The sequence below is a fragment of the Cyphomyrmex costatus genome, unplaced genomic scaffold, assembly GCF_001594065.2.
Source record: "Cyphomyrmex costatus isolate MS0001 unplaced genomic scaffold, Ccosl1.0 scaffold974, whole genome shotgun sequence".
NCBI classification, from domain to species: Eukaryota; Metazoa; Arthropoda; class Insecta; order Hymenoptera; family Formicidae; genus Cyphomyrmex; species Cyphomyrmex costatus.
This window is the reverse complement of record NW_017280566.1, coordinates 93,098-108,382: the sequence shown is the minus strand read 5'-3', so window position 1 is coordinate 108,382 and position 15,285 is coordinate 93,098. Positions and strand designations below refer to the sequence as shown.

At 36.8% G+C, this 15,285-nt stretch overlaps 1 pseudogene; it reads left to right on the top strand.

Moving 5' to 3' along the window:
• Positions 1-920, top strand: part of LOC108782239 (cytochrome P450 4g15-like) — a 17,747-nt pseudogene extending 16,827 nt beyond the window's left edge.
• Positions 921-15,285: the final 14,365 nt, after the last annotated feature.

Below are 15,285 nucleotides of genomic sequence, written 5' to 3'. Positions count from 1 at the left end.
GGGGGGGGGGGTGAAAGTTACTTCGCGTGGAAAGTTTAACGTTTCTGAACAGGGAAAGGTGTAGAATAGCACTTAACAATCTTAACATCATACATATATAGTAGAAATAATATGTTAATTTTAAAACTATGATTGTTAATAACTTTTTAACCAAGGACGAGCGACGGCTAAAACTTGTTGGAGGATACTCAGGGTCGTGACCTTGACAACATATGTCAAGGTCAAGAAGATCGAAGCTGCTTCTGTTATTTCGGAGATTTACGATAATTAATAATATATCAGTTTTCGTGGTAATATATTATTATTAGATAAAATGTGGTTTAAATTTTTGAGTATCTCTTTTTTCGAACATGGCTTGAACTTTCCATTTTTATGATATTCTATATTTTTTCCCTTCCGATGTCACAATTTAAAACGTACACTAGTGATGAGTGAAAAGAAACCTTGAAAATGATTAAATATATCAATCGATTATATAAAAAAAATATGTTTCAGGAGAATTTGTTTTACCAAAAGGTGCAGATGTCTTTATACCAATTATACGAATGCACCGAAATGAAAAATATTGGTCGAATCCATTGATGTTTGATCCGGATAGATTTCTATCAGAAAAAACAAATTGTTTACCATATTATTTCATGCCTTTTAGTGATGGATTAAGAAATTGCATAGGTAAGTATGAATAAATTATAAATTATCGTAGTAACATTGATTTATATGTAATTCATAAATTTGCAGGTGCAAAATACGCAATGATGTCCATGAAAGTTATTTTAGCAACGTTGATAAGAATGTTTGTATTTAAATTGAATCATAGCATTGAGATAGACAAAATCAAATTAAATTCGGATATAGTATTATCTACAGTTGAACCTTTAAAGGTTAAAATTGAAAAACGTAATCTCTTATACTCTAAATAATATACAAATAAACAATAAACAAAATGATGTCAAGGGCAATTAAAGAGTCATTAAGAATTTTTATTTAACAATAAAATATATAATCAGTCATTTTCAATATATATAATTAATTCAAACACTACTCAATATTAAATCGTTTACAAACAACCATGATAATACAATTAAAATAAATCGTCTACAAACAACCATGATGATACAATTAAAATAGAAATAAGTATTAAAATATAAAAAAATATATAAAGAACGTTACAGTTTCGGCTCTCGGATTGAGTCCTCTTCAGACATGAAAATTCGGCGGACAAAATCAATCGCTAAAAAATCGTTCATACAGTTTCCATTTTGATCCTGTGAGTCCTCATTGAAAAAACCGACATTAAAGTTACACACGATTAAAAAGTCGTATGCATAACAATATTTCTGAAAACGATGGTATACAAAACTTTCTTTATAAATATTAAACAAATTATAGAGGAGATAACACAAAGTCAAAGGCCCTCTATTATCGAAAAAACGAGATGGACATTTCTCTGGTTGACGACGTTAATAATAACGACGTATCTTAAAAATGAAACGTGAAAATTCACAGATCCGGACTTTGCGTCGCGATATCTTCGTTCGTAGGGCACATAGAAAAAAAATGAGAGCACTTTTATATACAATTTAAGTATTTGCTATCAATTGAGCGTATGTAGAACTTGATCGGTTCAGCAGTTACTGAGATCTGATTATCTCGACCCTGAAAAATTCTCAGTTTCACGTAAAGGAGGCACGGCAGTGTCGCGCGCTTGGCTTAGCGCCGAGACACTACCGTGTCTCCAGATACCCCCGCATAAATGATATAGTGAGATTATGACACACTCTCACAAAACAATAATTTCGTCCTGTTAACTTATATTTTTTCAGTAAAACTTAGGTTTTTCTTATAGTAAAGACTCCAAAGAATATTTCAATATATAAGAAAGTTGATTTTTATTTATTTTTAATATATTTAAAACTTGAAAAAGCTTACCCGCGAAAAAAAATTTATATATTCTAAATAAAAGTCTTATAAGTTCTTTATAAAGATTCATCAAAATTCAAATAAAGAATTTATAAAGTCTTTATATAACCTTATAAATAAATATATATTTTTAATATAGTTTATATTATAAACTTATTTAAGTTTAATAAGTCCTTATTAAATCTTATTAATGTCCAATTTATATATATTTAATTAAATCTTAATAAGTTTTAAGTAAGTTGAATTAATATGTTTTAATATGGTCTTAACAAGTTTTAATAAGGTCTTAATAAGTTGAATTAATAACTTAATATGGATCATTATATGGTCCAAATTAAATCTATATAAGGTTTTAATAAAACCACATTTATTGGAATTGTTAATAAGTATTATTTTGCTTAATAAGTATTTATAATTGCGTTTCAAGACCGAAAATCCTTCGGCGCGCAAATATTTAGGAGGGGGGATATTTCAGATTGTTAGAGTTGCGTTGCAAGACCGAAAAATCTTTCGGCGCGCAACAATTAAGAAGAGGGGACATTTAAAAATCAGATTATTTGGGGGGACTATATATAAATAGAACGTTATTTCTCACTTTGGATAAATATTGCGAAGAATATTACTACGTCGACCCGCCATCAGAGGTCTATCGATATTCGCAAATTCTCGCAAGTGCTGAGACACGCGTATATCTCTTCATATAGAATCTCGATTTAATAACTTACACCGACGTCTAAGGTAGGCTTCCATTACAATACCTTACTGATGAGTCCAGTAGTGGAAGCCGGGACGAAACGCCAAAAATTACGTGATATTTTTCGCAATATAGAATATTAGAATAAATTATTAGATTCAGATTTTAAATTGTAATTTGACTCTTATTCGCCATTTTTAACGTATTAATTATTAATAAGTATTATATTAAATTTTAATAAAATTTATATTTAATTATATTAAATCTATATATATTTTTTTTTCACGGGTAACTTAACTAACCTCGGGTTCCCCTATATCTCAGTTTGCTGCACATTTTACAGGTTTTAGAATTACGAATTTGTGTTTAAAAAAAAAATAAAACTAAAACTAAAAAATAAAACTATACATAATGTCAGTGTTATACATGCTATACATATATATATATTTTTTTATGACTCCTTTTATCTCCTCATGTGGAGCATAGGACAGGCCTCTTCCACTTTTTATCAGAGGTCTATATTCATTTCTCGAATCAAATTGTTTTCAGATTTGTGGGTGATTGCTCCACAGAATCCTACCTTCAGTCAGATATTAGAGATATATCTAATGATATATGTTGATGTATACTGATGTATAGAACCTACAGTTTAACACCGAATCCGAACGGCGCTGATGATCATAGATCTTTTGATCACCAGGTGGAGCCATTTTTTGACTCATTAAACGCGAAAAATCGCGTTTGGGCGTACGTGGGATTGAACTCGGGTCTACGCAGATCGCGAGTCAATCGCACCGAGCGGTGAGCCACTCGACGCTACTCTCGCAACTAATATAAGTGAGATATATTATCACGATGTGCTAACAAAACAATTTTTTACATCTACAGATTTATTTCTTATCCTATTCAATTAACATTTTCATTTTAATGCAAATTAATTCTGAGTGTAATTTCATAAAAAAATTGAAATAAGAAACGTAAAATAAAACGACTTTTTTTATGCGAAAAAATACATTGTGACAAAAATTATTTATAGTCATGTTCCTATTTTTAATCATGAGAATGCATTATTTATTAAGCCTGCTTGGATGGGGAAGACATAATAAAATCTTCACGAAGTAAGCGCAATTGCACGATTATAAAGTTATTAAATAATACTACTATTTCATTGTTACTTGGAACAATGTTGTTCATTATTATTGCATTAAGTTTAACATGTATCGTAATAAATTGTTTTGTCCAAAATTGCCGTTTGTTTTCTTCTCGAACTGTGAAATCGTTACCGGGACCACTAAAATTACCATTTATTGGTAACACGTATTATTTTAAACGTAATTCTGAGGGTAATAGATTTGTTCAGTTTATATAAAATACTATGCAGTAAACATAAATTTTTTTTATAATTAAGGCTATCAGGAAAAAATGTATTACCGTTAACTTTTTTATTATTAGTTCAATTTTATAATGATCAGAAACAGAATTAAATTTAATATTTTATAAATATATCAATTAATTAAACATCTTTACATCATTTTGATGAACTCGTAAGTACTATTTGTCAAAATAATTTAAGGTCCGGGAGAAGATGACACAAGGAGGAAGATGCCACTTTATTTATATTTTTATCATAGAACATATATTAGTCATTCTGATTGCGTAGAGTATGTAATAGACAATGGGTAAAAAAGTACAATTATATTAAAAAAGTTCATGCTAATTAACATTAAAAAATATTTAACAAAATACAAAAAGGTCATGAAATATACTCTTTCTAATAAGTAGTACGTTAATTGTTATAAGGTTTGTGCTTCGATGCTTCTGTAAAATCAAACAAATGATAAATGGTTTTGATCAGTGTTTCCTGGCAGTCATATGTGACTGATACAGATTATACATAATTTGTAATATGCGTAAAAGCTGCAATTGCATATTCCTCTTACACTTGAGGGGAAGATAATAGTAAATCCAAAACACTATTTTCCCTTCTTGATACCGTTATTAAAACGATTTTATGGATTAAAATTTTTGATGCTTTATATGAGTCGTAATATTTCAAGTAAATAAAATGTTGTTCAAACGAATAAAAGTATATTCAACATACTTTTTAAATTACTCTATTTCATGTTTTGTCAATTTGTGTTTTATCACATCTTTATGCGTTTTTATACATATATAGCTTGAAGTCTTGATTATGATATATATAAGTAAAACATGCAAGTCCGCATTACATTATATTTAAGTACTTGCAACATCTTCCCTAGGAGGTGGCATCTTCGTAAACAGAGGAGGAATATGTCACTTATGACGTATCAGTTTTTTCCAATAATATTTAATATCAAAAGAGCCTCCGCAAAAAATGCCCGTTTTCGGTACCTCGATTTTTGAAACTTTTATTATGCCAAATAGTTACATATAATGACCCAATAATCCCTGCAAAATTTCAAGATGAGCATACAGTCCATTTAGGAAATGGGGGAGGGGGGGGTTAAAGTTGACCATGTCCAATAAAAAAATATAGCAATTCCACATTTGAATTCGAACAATAACGTCTAAAAAATTCAGCCTAAATGGATCTTTTAAGATTTTTGGCTGTTGATTATAAATATGAAATCATATTTACAAAATGGCGGATCCAATATGGCGGACAATTTTTGTTAAAATTCATTGGATCTACTCGGAACTTGTTACTCGGGGGTTTTTGGGGTCGCTGATTACGAATTTGAAGTCAATTTAAAAAAATTACAAATGGTGAATACAATACATTTAAAAAAAAATAAAATTCTTAAAAGTAAAAATTAATATAAATAGTATGGCTCAATAAATTAAAATAATATGTGTAGAAGGGCTACGAGCCAAGAAACAAATAATAAAATATTTTTAATAATTTTGAAAAAACATTTTATATAAGAACAAGAATTAAAAGTAACAACAGAAAAACGCAAACAGAAGTAAGACTAATAATTAAAATATAAACAATTAAAATATAAACAATAAAATAAGGGACTAATGATTAAAATATAAACAATAAAATATATAACAGACGTTTCGACCTCTCTTAGGTCATTTTCAATGTTTAAAACGTGTAAATTATTTTAGAACATTATGCATTACATATAAAATTTTTTAAAAAAGAAAAAGCTGAAATGCGAGATAGTAGCATTTTTTGCGATGTTTTACTTCACAAATTAATGTCGTTGTTGCGAGTATTAACATAATTGTGTAAGAGTTACAAACTTTAATATAAAGATGTCGAGCTTTTAATAAGTCCATGAATAATCCTCTATTTTTCATCATTGTCAGGTAGTTCTTCAACATAGTAAGTCTCATGGATAGTATGTCAATAAGAAAGTCATTTTCATGAACAGAAATGGTGAAATCGTAATGCAGAACTACAATTGTACAATATAAAATAATAGAAGTTATGTTACACAATACAAATCCAGAAACCACATCAATTCACATTCGTTCGAACATATAAATACCTATTTTATATGAAAACGACTTCCAAATCAGCAATCGATGTTGAAATATTTTTAACCGTCAGTATAATGTTAGAGTGAATTAAAACAAATTAAATTAGTTATAGAAAACTTTGAACAACGATATGGAACCGATGTTGTCAACTAGAGACGATATAAACTAATGATGACTTTCAGAAAAACACATCAGAGAAAGAAAATTGTAAAATGAGATAGACTGTTGTAGGAGAGGAAGAAAAGAAGGAGAAGGGGAAATTATGAAGGAGAAAGAGATTGTATTATTTGAGAATAGGTATCTGGCAAATTTATAGTATCATTTTGTCTATTTATGCCATGTTTCTGCTTTTTAATGTGGATCATTTCAGATATTAGTCTTTTATTATAAGAAGTTTCATTATCCAAAATTTTTACTTCATTCCATTTGAAATTGTGACTCAAACTTGTGCGATGGTCGGATATAACAGATGGAGAACCAGTTCTTTTATTAATGTCTGAAATATGTTCATTTATTCTAGTATTTAATTTTCGTTTTGTTTGACCAACGTAGCTTGCATCACAATTGTCACAAGAGATTTTATATACAACATTTTGATTAGATAATAACTCTAGTTGATCTTTGCCTCTCTTTATAAAACTTTTGAGTGTATTAGGTATAGAATAAGCTAGTTTGCAGGTGAATTTGCTTGTAATAGGTAAAAAACTTTCAGAAATAGATTTTACATATGGTACTGAGAAAAACTTATCTTTGGTATTATTGTTATGTAAAAAGTTATTATTATGTATATAAGATTTTATTCTGTTACTGATAGTATGAAAGATAAAAGGAAGAGGATAACTATTATTGAGAAATATGTTGATGGCTTCAGTTAAGTTTTTTTGATGAAATTGTGGATGAGACAAACGAATTATTTTATCTATCATGTTAGTGATTATGCCTTTTTTGTGACAGATAGGATGGTTGGAATGATAGTTTAGAAATCTGCCAGAAAATGTGGTTTTATGGAAAATATCAAATATGATTTTCTGATACTCTATAATGATCTTTATATCAAGAAAATTTATGGTATTATTTGTGCCAACTTCCATAGTGAACTGTAGTCTTTCGTGTATAGAATTAAATATATTAAGCGTATCAACAGTGCAATCCGAAGGGAGTGCCAAAATGATGTCATCCACATATCGATAGTAGAACAACGGTTTTTTATGTAATTTACTAATTGCAGACATTTCAAGGTCTTGCATTACTATATCTGCAATTATAGGAGAAAGAGGTGAACCCATTGGGGTGCCAAAAATTTGTTTGTAACAGTTGTTGTTGAATGAAAAAAAGGTGGAATTCAATACTAAATTAATTGCAATGATAAATTCATCTTGCGGAATCTTTATTTTATTGGCTATGTAATTCCATCTGTTTTTAATACTATTTATGGCTAAATCTACAGGAACATTGGTAAAGAGAGATACTACATCTAGAGAAGACAAGATATAGTTAGAATCAATTTGTAGTCCAATCAATTTTTTGGCTAGGTGGGAACTATCTTTTATATAACTATTATCTTAAAAGTAACCCTGAAATTCAGAACCATTTTTTTATGGTGAAAATAATACAAATTAACAACCTAAAACTAAAAAGAAAGAATGACATCCCTAACCCGTCCGGAACAAGTTTTCAAGTTAAAAGCTACTCCCTAAAAATAGAAAAATCCATAAAAGTTGCCTTAAAATTCAGAACTATTATTTTATTAATGAGAATATTACTAATTAATTACTTAAAATTAGAAAAAAATTTTGACACCTTTCAAATCGTTTTGTTGGATTATTGCATCTTGTCTTTATTAATTGTATTTTTATATCTTGCGTTTATTGTACAGATTCGTACATCTTACCTTTATTGGCTGCATTATTACATCTTGACTTTTTGTTGGGTGGATTGTTTATTACATCTTGCGCCTTTATTGGATGTATTAGATTCGCCATTTGTAATTTTTTTAAATTGACTTTAAATTCGTAATCAGCGATCCCAAAACACCCCGAGTAACAAGTTTCAAATAGATCCAATGAATTTCAACAAAAATTGTCCGCCATATTGGATCCGCCATTTTGAATTTTGTAAATATGACTTCATATTTATAATCATCAGCCAAAAATCTTAAAAGATCCATTTAGGCTGAATTTTTTAGACATTATTGTGTAACGATACCCCACTAAAATGCATCGTTCCCGCGTGGTGCCAACGGGAGTATGGGCAAGGCGCCTATTCATACATTAAAATAATTTGCAAGTACAGCAACCGCCGTTAGAACCGCCAGTCTCGTCGGAAAGTGCCGACCGTCGTCGGGGGCCGCCGATCGGAAATCTTCTCCTACGAGAAGCCGATCGGCGGAAAATACCGCGACTGACCAAAGTATTGCGAGCGAGACTGGCGGTCTAGTATAAGATACCGCGATGACGAGCCGCGCGTGGCATTTTTGTCTCCGCCGTTTTCCCGATATATCCGATCCGCTCACCAGATCCTAAGCTCACGATACCGCTCCAGAGACTCGCTCGTCCGACGAACCTGAGGGGTAGGGTGTACCCTGCCTCTGCCGGGCGCTCCCGGCCGCCGAACGAGCCGTCCAGAAAACGCATCTAGAGCGCGCGAACTAATTAACGTGTTGGTCCGACGAACCTGAGGGGTGGGGTGTACCCCGCCTCTGCCGGGCGTTCCTGGCCGTCGGACAGCCGTTATTAGTAATCACTCCCACCTTCCGTACCTTCTTTTCCGCATCCCGAAATTCCCGTCCTGATACTTGACATTAGAAAAGGGGTAGGGCGCTCCCTGCCTCTGTCGGGCGTTCCCGGCCGTCAAGTACCAACTCCGCTTCCTTTCCGAATAATATTTACGAATTACGCATCGCTCCGCGAAACTACGCTTGCTGGCGTATACCCGCGTTCCGCCGCGTTGCGAACCGCCGCGCCGTCGAGAAAACTCGCGACCGCCTGTAGATTCCGCGCTGTTTAGACTTATAGCGAATTCGATAGCCTGCACTAGTATACACTGAGTGTAAATTTTCCCAGTGCAGCGTGTTCGATCGATGGTGTACTGCACTCGTCGCATTCGGTAATATTGCACTATTATGGTACACATCATGTGCTGTGTTCGATTAGCGTCACATTACACTAGTGTAGCACTGACTTTATATTCGGATAGATAAAGCAAACTGAGCGAGTGCAAAATTTCTTGCACTGCCAATTTCGTCAGTGCAGTTTGCTGACACTACTAGGTTACTCTCGCATAGTTTAGTGCAACACGAATTCAGTGTAGTATTGGCGCGGTGTAGTGTAGCACTCGTACAGTTTAGTGCAACACGAATTCAGTGTATAGTGTAAGTCGACCGAATTCGCTATTAGTTTCGTTGCATTGTTCGCATCCGTCTTTCTTCGATTATATATATATATATATATATTGTGACGTAACACTTTGTGTCAGTCACTAGTGACGGCACTAGCACGGAGATCCTGTGTCCTCTAAACTCGAAGGGCGAGGGCACAAGCGAGCGTGCCAAATTTATATTTTTTGTTTCGTTTTGTATATTCTTTTATATAAAATATTTAGTAATTTCAGATTTTTTTAAAGAACGATTATTAGTCACATTAGAGCGTGAGCGGTGGTTGTTTTAAATCCGTGTAATGTTGCCGCCTCACTCACGGAAGGAAGAAAGAAGACGCCGCTGAGGAAGCAAGAAGCCACCGAAGGAGATCCCGATTGTGTCCTCAGGGAGCGCGGTACACGCAGGTCGTATTGTTTTGTAACCTTTGATAATTATGATATTATTTGGTGATTGTCGCACCTTTATTGCAGACGACTCGGAGAGAGACGTAATAAGGGACCGTCTCAGCACGGCCAGAACATTGGCAGCCGCCTCCCCTTCTGGGGGGAGCGATAGAAGACCGCTGATCAAGACGGGAAGCCTCGGCCAGCTAATTTGGAAAAGCGCGCCGAACACTCAGAGGATACGCAACTCGCAGGACTCTCTGTAATTGGTCGCGGGGTTGCGCGGCTACAATAGACCAATTAGAGCAAGGAGCGGCCCGATAAGAGAGGGTCTAGCCATGTATGTAATACTACTATATGGCTAGATGAGAGAGAAGTCCATGTCCCAGAACCACGATGCGGGAATATACTTCTCTCTCTTTCTCAGCGTACTTTGAACGTTGTGCGCATGCGTCGGATTCATCCCCTCTATCAATAATAAATAGAAGGATAAATATTCATATATATGTAAGGAAGAAGGAAAAAGTGATTGATTCCGCTTCAGGGTATAACCTTGTTACAGTTAACAGAGTCAGTTTAGTCGGAATAAATAAATTAATCCTAATTTTATGAAATAAACTTTTTCAAAATTGCCGTTATGTATATAAGAATACAGTGCAATCCCTTACAGAAATTTCATGATAATCAGTGCAAACTAATACCTATTTCATACCTATGCAAACTAATGTTTTCAGTCGCATTAGGCGCATTAGGCTTTTTGCCACATAAATAACAAATCTTGACCATTTTTGCCTGTTTACAACAGCACACATCTAATAAGCATAACGAGCATAACCTGTTCGCGTCATCTCACTGATCGCACTTTATTTTCCTATTGGCGGATGCGATCAATCCAATGCATGCGCACAACACTCAAAGTACTCTTAGAAAGAGAGGGAAATATATATTCCCGCACCGTGGTTCTGGGACCGCTTCCTCTCACTCCCTCTTATAGGCACTAGCCATATAGTAGTATTACATATATGGGTCTAGCGGCCTGCGTGGATCCGCGAATGCTCCCGATCATCACTTGCGCGGTGATCGAGTACTTGTAAAGAAGACACGGGATCTCCGGAGCATCTGAGGCTTGGCTCGAAATCTTACTGTTGCCGAGACAAGAGAGGACGTGGAAGTTTTGCCGATAAAGGATCGACGAGGGATCGTTGTGTGGTGATGCGGGCGTCATCTTATCATTTATGTAAAACCACCGATCGCGGTAGGTGACATACGTCTCGAGCGGAGCACACGTTAGGCTTTACTCCGGTTTTTCGTGCCGATTCCGGATCGGTCGCCTATAGGCGTTTCGAGTCATTGTTGCCGTGAATACGTACCCTCCGCTCCGACGTTCTACTTTGAGAATGTATAATAGTGTAATTGCTCGCCCTCGTTGCCGCCAAGTCACTTGTGTAATGGTTAATTATTGAGAATTCTTTAAAAAGTCGAGACTGGCGTTATTGCGCATTAGAGAACCGTTGCCGTCTAACGTAAACTCAAATGTACTACTTGTTCACGAAGTGAGTTATTGTTAACGTAATTAGATCCAGATTTGATCGCATATTTTCTGCTCGGCGAATTATTGCCGAATTTACTTTCTGTGTCGACGGCCAGTTAATAGTCGGTTTATTGTTATTGCGCCGCATACCTGAGCGCGGAAGGTCAACGCTGTAACGTACTTTCTTTCGAACACTTTTGTACAGTCTCTGTAAAATATATTGATTTCTCTCTATTGTTATCATTAATTCTGGTGCATTTATTTCAGCTTCTCTGTCTTTCTCCGATAATCTTTTCCGCTTACCGCGAACCACTCCCCTCTGCCAATTCCGTTGGCTGAGCTAGTTATTTCGTCCGTCGCGAGAATCCGCGTAATCTTTACATTTTTGTCCGAGCAATTTATCTAACCATTTGTGCGAAGAGTGGCACGCTCTCTCGTGCCTGGCGCCCAACGAATTTTTGATAGCGACTAAGATCTTCGCTGAGCGAGGTAACTCGTTAACTTTTGTAAAATCTCGAATCACGCGAGAATTATTGACGAACCGCACTATTGCTCCAGTAAGTATTGTTCATCTTAAATAAGAGCTTTCGCATCACTAGATTTATTTTGGAAAACGCGACGAAGTTGTGCCGGCACTTAAAAGTACGGTTACAATATATACATTTTTCTGTTGTCCGCGCTCGCCTGTATATACAGGGTGGCTGAGAATAACCGCATAATATTTAATGGGTGGGTAGAACAGACTATACTGAGTCGAAAAGTCCTGTACCATTTTGGGATTGCAGCAATAGTTAACGAGATATTAATTTTTAAAGATTGACAAATACGCGCGTCCGTCCGGCCTACCACACCATTGAGTGTACGCCTACAGAACGCCGTGATGGGCGCGCGGGCCGCGGGAAGCGGACGTTTGGGGGCTAGCGGCGGTGTGCGCGGCGCGGGCGGCGGAGCGCTTGCCAACCATCCCCATTCTTCGCGCGACTAGCTATCGCGATAGCGAATATTCGGCGCTTCAGAAATTAATATTTTGACTGCGAAAATCGGGAAATGATCGAAATCTTTTTAAGAATTCAATTTAGTTCGCTCTAAAGCGTGTACATGCCCGTGTACATACAGAAAAATGTTATAAATATGAATCGTTTTAAATATTTATTTAAGTGTATTTTAATTGTACCGACAACGTTCATTAATAAGTTAGAGCGGACTAAACTGAGACGAAAAGCCTTTTACCATTGTAATTTTCGCAATAGTTAATAAGATATTAATTAACTAAAATATTAATTTTCAAGAATTTTTCACTCAAGTACTATCAACTTTACAGAAAAACAGCAAGAGACAAAAATTGTTTATTTTCTTTTCATAAAGCTCTGGGAATTTTTTCAGAATTTTTTAGTACCGTATTTTCTCATAAAAACAGTTGTTAATATAAGAAAATGCAGCACTAAAAGATTGATAAAAAATTATGAAAAAATTTCTAGTACTTTATGAAAAGAAAATAAACAATTTTTGTCTCTTGCTGTTTTTCTGTAAAGTTGATAGTACTTGAGTGAAAAATTCTTGAAAATTAATATTTTAGTTAATTAATATCTTGTTAACTATTGCGAAAATTACAATGGTAAAAGGCTTTTCGTCTCAGTTTAGTCCGCTCTAACTTATTAATGAACGTTGTCGGTACAATTAAAATACACTTAAATAAATATTTAAAACAATTCATATTTATAACATTTTTCTGTATGTACACGGGCATGTACACGCTTTAGAGCGAACTAAACTGAATTCTTAAAAAGATTTCGATCATTTCCCGATTTTCGCAGTCAAAATATTAATTTCTGAAGCGCCGAATATTCGCTATCGCGATAGCTAGCCGCGCGAAGAGTGGGGATGGTTGACAAGCGCTCCGCCGCCCGCGCCGCGCACACCGCCGCTAGCCCCCAAACGTCCGCTTCCCGCGGCCCGCGCGCCCATCGCGGCGTTCTGTAGGCGTACACTCAATGGTGTGGTAGGCCGGACGGACGCGCGTATTTGCCAATCTTTAAAAATTAATATCTCGTTAACTATTGCTGCAATCCCAAAATGGTACAGGACTTTTCGATTCAGTATAGTCTGTTCTACCAACCCATTAAATATTATGCGGTTATTCTCAGCCACCCTGTATATACATTTTTCTGTTATCCGCGCTCGCTTATTTCTTCGTTGTATCGTCGTAAGTCGCGTCCGTTCACTATAATTATATATTTCTGTAAATATATCTTTTCCATTATTATAATTATATATTTCTATCCGTTATATCTTTTCTATTTTTATAATATTTTTGTCTAGTTGTCGTAATAAACTATGTTTGTCGTCAAATTATTACTTTCGTATTAGCTCTTTCCTTTTTTGCGATTTCCGAAACTTCACATAGTTTTCCGCCGCACCGCTCCGACGCGAATACTCCTCCCGCTAAACCTTTTTTATACGACACGCATTCCCGGCGAGCTAGTCCGAGTATAAAAATCAGGTAGTTACAATGGCGCCCGAACAGGGACCAGATAAGAAAGGAGATTCGCAAACCGCGCCGAAGGGATGGTTTTACAAGCTGAGCAAAGCCGATTTAATCCAGGAACTTATAATACACGGGTTAAGTACCGAGGGGACGCTAGACGAACTACGACATGCATTAAGCGCATATATAGATGCACACCCGAAAGAATTCCAGGCGCAAGCCCCCTCGGCACTTCCCCGCCAGAGCTCAATCGTATCCGAAAGCCGTGCCGACGCAAACAATCCGTTCGCCGCTCTATCCGCTACCGCCGGTCCGCCGTACCCCGAGAATCACCCCGAAAAGGTGATAAATCAGATGCGAAAATGGGGGCTGCAATTCGACGGAAAGGACCCGTGGTCATTTTTGGAGCGCGTGGAGGAGCTCAAAGACGATTACGAGCTAACAGACGAGCAGTTCTTTAAAGGGCTTCCAGTTTTACTGAAAGGGGACGCGCAGACGTGGGGACGCGGGAATCGGAGACGATGGTCCAGCTGGAACGACTTCGTCGATGATTTTAAGGCCGCGTTCTTACCACACACCGATGACTTTACACTCCTAAAGGAAGTCCACGCCCGGAAACAAAAACCGGGGGAAATTTTTTTTAAATACTCTACCGCCTTGATCGCGCTAATGAACCGAGCCGGAATCATCGACGAGTCGCGACAGCTGGAGTAACTCTACCGAAACATGCATTATTCATATCAATGGCGCATCCACCGGCACGATACGCGCACGATACGCGAACTCAGTCGCGAAGCCGCAGTTTGCGAGAGATTAACCGCGCTCGAAAACGCCGAGAAAAAGGCGACAACTGCGCCCCGCGAGATTCCCGCCGCCGCGGCAGTCTATAGCCGAGATGAGTGCTGCTGGCGCTGCAAGCAGCGGAGGCACACGCGATTTGATTGCCGCCGGCCCCCGAAGAAATTCTGCTCGCAGTGCGGCAAGGACCCGCCGGCGGGAAACGGACCGCGGGCTGGGGAAACGCCGGCCGCCCTCCAGCCCTCCACGTAAAATATACCCCACGGCCGCACATCACCGTTCAAGTCCGCGACGTATTCCTCGAGGCCCTCCTCGACACCGGCTCGACGTTGTCATTCATTAACAATGACACGCTACTTCGTATGCGCGAATTGCAGCTCCCGTTAGAAACGACGGAGGGGGAGGTACAACTAGCCGACGGACAAACAATCACCCTGCCCGTATACGACTGCCCGTCGTGATCGAAAATCGCATGATGTGGCATTTATTCCACGTTATGCCGACTCTGAAAAGCGCAGTGTTGATTGGCGTCGACCTATGGACGAAAATAGGTATCGCGATCCCTCCGCCGCCGACCACGACCAGGCGCGTCCGGCTCCGCGACGACCGCCGTAACCGAGGGAC